The 9,726-nt window shown below is 35.7% G+C and overlaps 1 pseudogene; it reads left to right on the forward strand.

The window, feature by feature from the left end:
• The first annotated feature begins 1,212 nt into the window (after positions 1-1,212).
• Positions 1,213-7,420, forward strand: LOC114053864 (annotated as a pseudogene).
• Positions 7,421-9,726: the final 2,306 nt, after the last annotated feature.

Here is a 9,726-nt window from a genome sequence, read left to right on the forward strand (position 1 = left end):
GAAAAAAAGCTGAGGTAGCAATCATAATCTCAAACAAAGTGAAAGCAAAAATAAATCTAATTAAAAGAGATAAGCAGAGAAGCTACATTTTGCTAAAACATGCCATGAACAATGAAATAATACCAACATTAAACATATATGCACTAACTGGCATAAAATCCAAATTGTTAAAGGAAAAGTTAAATGAGTTGTGAAGGGAAATGGGCAGTAGAACTATAATAGTAGGGGACCTCAAAATTCCTCTCTCAGGACTAGATAAATCTAACCATAAAATATACAAGAAAGAAACTAAGGAGATGAATAGAATTTTAGAAAATTTAGCCATGATAGACCTCTGAAGAAAATTGAATTGCAAGAAAACTATAGACCAATTTCCCTAATGCATATTGAGGCAAAAAAAAAATAAATAAAACACTAACAAGGAAATTATAGCAATATATTGCAAAGATCATACACTATGACCAAATGGAATTTATACCAGGAATGCAGGGTTGGTTCAATATATAATTGTATAATTGACTACATGAATAACAAAAACAACAAAAATTATATGATTACCTCAATAGATGCAGAAAAAACTTTTGACAGAATACAACACTCATTCCTATTAAAAACACTAGAAACTATAGGAATAAATAGAGCTTTCCTTAAAACAATAAGTAGTATCTATCTAAAACATCAACAAGCATTATTTGTAATTTGGATAAGTAAGAAGTCTTCCCAATAAGATCAAGGATGAAGCAAGAATGTTCATTATCACTATTTTTATTCATTATTGTTCTAGAAATGCTAGCTATAGCAATAAGAGAAGAAAAAGAAATTGAAGGAATTAGAATGCACAATGGGGGGGGGATATTACTCTTGCAGATGCTACAATGGAATACATAGAAAATCCTAGAGAATCAACTAAAAAACTACTGGAAATAATTAACAACTTTAGCAGAGTTGTAGGATATAAAATAAATCTTCATGAATCATCAGCATTTCCATATATTAACAACAAAGTCTTACAGCAAGAAATGAAGGAGAGAGGATGAAAGAAACAGAGACAGAAACTAGCTAAGCTTAAAGTCATTCCTCCAGAAAAGGCTTTCTCCAGAAAAAGCAGCCTTTCCTCAAAACCCTATAACATAGACACCAAATTCAAACCAAGACTGGAACAGGCTATGTAGAATATTATCCCAGATAAAAGAAGACTTTCAAAGCAGGAAAATGGGCACCACTCAAGAAAAAAGATCACATTATGATTCACTGGAGGCTACTTCAAGTGCTGAATCCTCTGTGGTATCAAATGCTAAAGTATGCATTGTTTCATCTTCTAAAAAAGAGAGAGAAGTCATCTTACCTAAAGCACCTATTAGGTATTCTTCTGTGTCATCCAGGCTCAAGAAATGAAGAGAGAGGAATTTCAATGATGTTGCTAATACATCTTCAATGAAAATATCTGGTAAATCTTTGCCTTTTCAAAACAGCAGTATTACTAAGGTCCTCCAGCTATATTTACAGATGTTGTTTTGTGCAGCCCAAGCATTTCAAGGCCTTCATGGAAAAACTTATGAAATTCCAATTCCACTAGTAGTACACTGAGAAAAAAAAACTAAAAGTTTATTTTGATAGTAAGGAGGAAAAATTAGATTGCAACCTGGAGAGTGATGAAGAAGACACTGTGTTAAAACCACAGCAACAAATCATATCTTTGAATTCCAGTCAATCTGCAGCTCAAGAAAAACCTTTTGTTCTTACAGAAAAATATAGAACATTATCATCAAATGTTTCAGTAAGTGTTCATTATCAGTGTTATGAGAACACTTTAGAGTCCCTAGCGAAGGAGAACAAAAATCCTCCAAGGTCAGATAAATGAGAAAAACAGCTGAAGGAAAATTTAGTTAAAGGTCAGAAGATAAAATCTCAAATTGAAGCAGAAGAATCAGAAAATACAGATGACAGTGGAAAACTCCAAGAAAAGCATAGGCAGTTTGTAAGGAAATTCTTCATAGCTTTCAATGTTATTCCTTATCGCCATCTTGGTGAAGAAATGTTTCACTTTTTTGATTATGGAAAAATTTTCAATCAGTAGACATTGTACTTAAGGGACTGTAATTTTGTTCCAAAGAGTGCCATTGACGATCTTATTCTGCAATGAGAAAAAACACAGCAATTCTTTTAACAACACAAAAATATCTCAGCACCACCTATCACTACATGCAATGCCCTATACCTGTGTTAAAGTGGTTGTTTCAGATCATGTCTCTTCACACAGACTGTATTGTTTCTACATAGCTTTTGAATATATTGATAGATACAATAATTAGAAATGATGCCACTAGTGGCTCATCAATGTGGCCTTGGATCCCACCACTGTCTGATATAGCAACTGTATTTTTCAATGTCTCAGTTAGGATTGTTTATGTCCTGTGCAGAATCTTCAGCCTCTCTTTAATGAAGATTTTTTTTAAATTTTGGAGTATACAGCATATCTGAAGAAGCAAAAAGTGAAGACTCTAATAGCAGAAACTGCTGCTTCATGTCTTCCAGAAACTAAGATTTATTCATTTATTTAGTTTTAGTTTTCAACAATCACTTCCATAAGATTTTGAGTTCCAAATTTTCTCCCCATCCCTCCTCTCCCTCCATCCCAAGACGTCATGCAATTTGATAAACATTCTACATATACCTTTATATTAAACACATTTTCACATTGATCATGTTGCAAAGAAGAATTAGAACCAATGGGATAAATTACAAGAATGAAGAAATGAGAAAGAGAGAGAGCAAATAATATGCTTTAATCTGCATTAAGGCTCCATAGTTCTTTCTCTGGATCTAGACAGCATTTTCCATCATGAGTCTTTTGGAATTCTCTAAGATCCTTGCATTGCAGGAAAAAAAAAAAGAGCTGTCTATCAAAGTCAGTCATCGCACAACATGGCTCTTACTGTATACAATGTTCTCCTGGTTCTGCTCACTTCACTCAGCATCATTTCACATAAATCTTTCCAGGTTTTTTTCTGAAGTCAGCCTGTTCATCCTTTCTTATAGCACAATAGTATTGCATTACATTCATATACCACAACTTGCTCAGCTATTCCTCAACTGATGGGTATCCCCTCAATTTCCAATTCTTTGCCACCACAAAAAGAGCTGCTATAAATATTTTTGTACCTGTGGGTCCTTTTACCATTTGCATGATCTTTTTGGTATAAAACCCTGGAAATGGTATTGCTGGGTCAAAGGGTATGCACATTTTCATAGCCCTTTGGGAATAATTCCAAATTGCTCCCCAAAATGGTTGGATCATGGGGGCCAGAGCCAAGATGGTGGAGTAAAAGCAGTGACTTGCTTAAGATCTCCCCAAAACCCCTCCAAATACCTATAAAAATGGCTCTAAACAAATTTTAAAGCACCAGAACCCACAAAAAAGACAGAGTGAAACAAATTTCCAGCCAAAGACAGCCTGGATGGTTGATCAGAAAAGTATATCACGCTGGACTGAGAGAGAAGCACAGTTCAGCATGGGCACACAGGCCTCAGTGAACCTGAAGCAGGCCTCAGAGGACTGAATTGCAGGCAGCTGTGGTGGTTTCCAGACTTCTCAACCCTTGAACACCAAAGACAACTTAGGTCAGTGGGAAAAGTCTGTTTCTATGGTGGTAAGAGAGGAGTGCAGAGACCCAGACCCATTCCCTGGGGTGGAGGCTGCTTCCTGAGCTTTCTGCCCACAGACTGATGGGGAATTGAGTGGCTGATCAGAGGGAGATTGCAGGAATCTCTCTACTGGTGCAGGATTCTCTTGCTTTGCCCATGCTTGGATCTGGGTCACAGTTTTGGGTGGCAGTCCTGGGGCAAGGAGGAGAGCTGGTGTGGTGGTGCTTGTAGTGACTGTGGAGAGGAAATCCTCACAGTTCCAAGACAGAAAAGAGTGCTCATGGTCACTCATAGACAAGAGTACAGACCAGGAAAGGAATAAACACCTCACCTTTGATCATAGCACCTTGGAAGAACTGAAAATGTACAGGTCCCTAGAAGTATCTCTGAAAACAGGTGCACTAACCCCCTGAAGCTTGGGACAGTACATTCTCCACACTGGAAACAGACTCCTACCTTAATAAAGAGTCTATAACTCAAGTAATTGAACAAGATCATGAGCAAGCAGCACAAAAAGAGTCAGACTGTATTATCTTACTTTGGTGACAAAGAAGATCAAAACACACAACCAGAAGAAGACAATGAAGCCAAAGCTCCTACATCCAAAGCCTCCAAGAAAAATATGAATTGGTCCCAGGCCATGGAACAGCTCAAAAAGGATTTTGAGAAGCAAGTAAGAAAAGTAGAGGAAAAACTGAGAGTGATGCTAAAGGAGACCCAAAAAAATACTGAAGAAAATAACACCTTAAAAAATAGCTTAACCCAAACAGCAAAAGAGGTCCAAAAAGCCAACGAGGAGAAGAATGCCCAAAAAAGCAAAATTGGCCAAATGGAAAAGGAAGTCCAAAAGATTACTGAAGAGAATACTTCCTTAAAAATTAGAATGGAGAAATTGGAAGCTAATGACAATTTGAGAAATCAAGGCACTGTAACACTAATCCAAAGGAATGAAAAAATAGAAGAGAATGTGAAATGTCTCATTGGAGAAACAACTGACCTGGAAAATAGATCCAGGAGATAGAACTTAAAAATTATTGGACTATCTGAAAGCCATGATCAAAAAAAGAGCCTAGACATCATCTTTGAAGAAATTATCAAGGAAAACTGCCCTGATATTTTAGAACCAGAGGGCAAAATAGAAATTGAAAGAATCCACCAATCACCTTCTGAAAGAGATCCCCAAAGGGAAACTCCTAGGAATTTTGTAGCCAAATTACAGAATTCCCAGGTCAAGGAGAAGATATCGCAAGCAGCCAGAAATAAACAATTCAAGTATTGTGGAAACACAATCAGAATAACAAAAGATTTAGCAGTTTCTACATTAAGGGACTACAGGGCATGGAATATAATGTTCTGGAGGGCAAAGGAGATTGGAGTACAACCAAGAATCACCTACCCCAGCAAAACTGAGTATAATATTTCAGGGTAAAAAATGGTCATTCAATGAAATAGGGGACTTTCAAGCATTCCTGTGGAAAAGACCAGAGCTGAATAGAAAATGTGACCTTCAAACACAAGACTCAAGTGAAACATGGAAGAGGTAAACAGGAAAGAGAAATTATAAGAGACTTATTAAGGTTGAACTGTTTATATTCCTGCAGGGAAAGATGATATTTGTAACTCATGAGTCCTTTGTCAGTATTAGGATTGTGGGAGGGAAAAAAAGTTATATGTGTGTATAGATAGATAGACAGAGGGCACAAGGTGAGTTGAAGATGAATGGGTGATATCTGGAAAATAAAATTAAGGGGTGAGAGAGGATTATACTGAGAGAAGGAGAAAGGGAGAAGTAGAATGAGGTAAAATATCTCACATGAAACAGACAAGAAAAGGCTTTTACAGTGTAGAGGAAATGGGGGAAGGTGAGAGGTAATGAGTGAATCTTATTCTTATAGGATTTGGCTTAAGGAGAGAATAACATACACAATTGGGGTATGGAAATTTATCTTAACCTACAGAAAAATAAGGGGGGAAGGGGACAAGAGATCAGGGGGTTGATAGAGGGGAGGTCAGATTGGGGGAGGGGGTAATCAAAAGCAAACACTTCTGAGGAGGGACAGGGTCAAAAGAGAGAATAGAATAAATGGGGGGTAGGATAGGATGAAGAGAAATATATTTAGTTTTTCACAACGGGACTACTATGAAAGTGTTTTGCATGGCTACACATCTATAACCTATATCAAGATGCTTGCCTTTTCAATGAGGTTAGGTGGGGAAGGAGGAAGGGAGAAAATTTGTAACCCAAACTTTTAAAAAACACATGTTAAAAATGAAAAAAAAAGTTAGAAAAGAAAAAAAATGATTGCATCATTTCACAACTCCACCAACAATGCATTACTGTTCCAATTTTCCCATGTCTTCTCCAATATTTATCATTTTCCTGTTTTGTAATGTTAACCAATCTGATAGGTGTGATGTGGTACTTCAGAGTTGTTTTGATTTGCATTTCTCTAATCAATAGTGATTTAGAGCTTTTTTTCAGATGCCTATAGATAGCTTTAATTTCTTCATCTGAAAACTGCCTGTTCATATCCTTTGACCATTTATCAATTGGGGAATGATTTGTACTCTTATAAATTTGACTCAGTTCTCTATATATTTTAGAAATGAGGCCTTTATCAGAGACATTGGTTGTAAAAAGTCTTTCCCAGTTTTCTGCTTCCCTCCTAATGTTGGTTGCATTGGTTTTGTTTGTGCAAAAGTTTTTAATGTAATCAAATTTTTCCATTTTGTATTTCATAAAGTTCTCTATCTCTTGTTTTCTCATACATCCTTTAATTCTCCACAAATCTGACAAGTAAACTATTATTTGCTCTCCCAGTTTGCTTATAGTATCAGCCTTTATATCTAAATCATGATCCCATTTTGACTTTATCTTGGTGTACGGTGTTGGCCTGTGCCTGGTTTCTGCCATATTCTTTTCCAGTTTTTCCAGTAGTTTTTGCCAAATAGTGAGTTCTTATCCCAGATACAGGAGTCTTTGGGTTTATCAGGAACAAACGTTTTTATTGTAGTTAAGTTTATAGGTGTGTGTACAGTTATATACCCAGAAGGCTACACAGATCAAAAAATAATCTTTCTGCTTTTAATGTTCCTGAAAATGAGTTTGGAAAATCACCTGAAAGAGATTGCACTAGTGGACCTTCAAAATCTCTTGATAAACCCATTGAAAAATGTTAGAGACTGGGACACAAAGATGCCTTACCTCTGTATGTCTATAAGTGAGCTGCTCACTAACCATCACAATCTTTTGTGTTGGGTGCAGTTTGTCTCTAAATGGACAGCATATGGAAGGCAGGTAGGACAGCATCTCAGCCTAGTGATTACTGCTAAATTTCTGGACAAAAAAACTGAAGATATTCCAAGTGCCATTGACCTGAGATTTTGCTCCTTTGTCAATACCTTATATAAATGAAACTTTATGATTTGTTAAAGAAAATGATAGCAAAGAAAACCGAGGAACAGCAAGATAACCTTACCAAAGACTGTTTAGGTCTAGACCTTGAGCAACAGGCATATTATCTGATCTATGGTCTTTTTCACTTTGTCAGCAAAGTTAGTTCCTATTCTTTCCCTTTTCAATGAAGCAAATATTTGCTGCAGTTCTGTGGTTCTCTGGAGAAGTAAATAAAGTGTTATGTCAGAGAAGATGCAAGATAGGACAAAGGTAATCAATTTAGTTGCCATAATACATGGAGAATGGCAAGAAATGAGCCAAAATTCTCAGCCTATTCAGGGAAAGCTGCATGACTTCTGTTACCAGATTCTTAATTGAAGTAGCCAAAATGTTGACCTAAGAGAAATTGAACTGAAAAAGAAATTTTCCTGAAGATGTGGAAAATGTAGTTGTAAACTTACATAGAAACATTTGCATGGGGAGATAAAACAAGCAATATGCCATTTGAATCTAGACTCTACAAGCAAATGTAAAGTATAAACTTTGGATGGGATTGTCTGATACTTTTATAGTTGATGCTAAAGATACAACTTGGTTCCTGTTTTAGGAACAGAACACATGTCTATTAATCCAGTGTGTTATGTATAAATGTACTTTTTTAAAAAAATTCCCATCAAATTACTGATTTATCTTGTCCTGACAAGTTACCCAAAGTCCTGAATTGAAGTACTAAGAAATTTGGATACATTTGCCAAGATTATTCATGTTGCTGTCCCTTTGTAAAACCCTGTATTGTAATTACTTATGAGATGTATGGCCTTGAGAACAATTCACTCCATTTGAAAATCACAGACTGCTCTTAATGTTTAAAACATTGGTATGTTAGCTTTTGGTTAAAATATGTTTCTATTAATGTTCTGGTGAGCCAAAGGGCCTTTGAAAGTAGCAAATTATTGACACTCTTAGTTTAATTAAAGGAATTTTTTAATCCCTCAATGAGCATTTGCTAAATTTATGAGTAATTGCTAAAATTGAATTAAATATTAATTAAATTATTAATATACATATATAAATACATATACATATATATATATATATGTATGTATATATAATACTTGGTCCCCACAAATGAAAGCATAAGAGAAGAAAACGTTTTCTATGAGAATTACCATTGAAAAATTAGGTGGTTTGAGTAGTCACTCAAGCCTATTTTAAGCATTGGGGCAGTTAACATTTCTGTGCCACAGACTAAGTTCAGCCTTCTTTGTAGAATAGGGTTCTGCATATTCACCCAGGAATAAATATGTTGTCTTCAGTCTCCCCTCATTACACACACACACACACAGACTCACCTACTCCTTATTATGTCCTCTGGCAAGAATCCTTTTTTATCTCTGTATCTGTATTACTACCTCTTCAAGGTTTTGTTATAAAATGTCTACCTTTAGTGAAAAAAAAATAAAGAGTTTATTTAGATTTGGGCAAAAGGCAAAGACTCACTGGTGCTGGACATACATCTAAATACAGGTACAATTCTCTTTTGATACATTGTGTATAGTTTCATTAGTGTTCATATTTTTCTTATTGACTGTTGTGTAAAGTATACAAATTCCTGAGTCTAAAATATATTGCTTTGATTTTGTGTAATTAGAGCATGTAAATATTTTCTTATCATGTGCATTAAAGGGATTGGATTGGATTGCTTAGGGAGGGAAGGATAGATTGTTTAGCTGTGTTTTTTTTTAATAGCCTTTTTTTTAAACTGCAATTTAAAAGACATAAACTGCCAGACCTATGGCTCTTTAACCACTTTGGTAAACTTATATTTAATAATTCTCATAAAAATAAATATTTTTAAACTTCAACATCTGTAATAGGAAGAATTATTGCATATATTATTTTTAAAAAGGAAAACAGGAAAATGATTGAAGGTCATATTTCTAAAACAGGCAGCTTGATTTCAGTCTCTAGGTAACAATGTGTTATATTAGTGTGCATGTACAACTTAACTACTGCAAGTTTTGGGTCCTGTTTTAATATGTTAGTCCTTTAGTTTATCTACCAAATAGTCAACAAGCATTTATTAAGCACTTAACTGTATTCCAGGCACTGTGCTAAGTGCCAGGGACTCAAACAAAAGCACAAAGTAGCATCTGCCTTGGAGAAGCATGCCTTCTTTCTAATGAGGGACTCAACATGTAAATATCTTGAGATCATAAATTTAATAAAATTAAGGGACCTCAGAGGCTGTCTAGTACATCCCTTTCATTTGCAGGAGGAGGGAACAGAGTCCCAGGAAGGTTTGGTGGATCACCTGAGGTCACACAGGTGGTGACTATCTTTGGCAGGAACTGATGGACTTCTGAATTGGTGTTCTTTGTACTGCCTTGCCTCCTGCCTTCTTGAGACCACAGTTTTTTCCTCAGTGTGCTCCTGTCTTGCAAAGAATCAGAATTTGTTGTAAGTGCAGAGCAAATGCAAGAGTGATACTGGAACCCTAGACTCCAAGGATTGTTTCTAAGGCAAACCCTCCCAAAGAAGTACTCATTGTAAAACTAACAGCTTTTTTAGTCTTTGTAAATTGGCAAGTAGTCCTATGTGACTGGAGTATAAAATGCCATGATAAATAGTGTGATATAACATTGAAAGGATAGTGCAGTGTCAGGCTATGAGAAATTTTCAAA

Source organism: Vombatus ursinus, unplaced genomic scaffold (genome assembly GCF_900497805.2).
Source record: "Vombatus ursinus unplaced genomic scaffold, bare-nosed wombat genome assembly UNPS02014812.1, whole genome shotgun sequence".
Lineage (NCBI taxonomy): Eukaryota > Metazoa > Chordata > Mammalia > Diprotodontia > Vombatidae > Vombatus > Vombatus ursinus.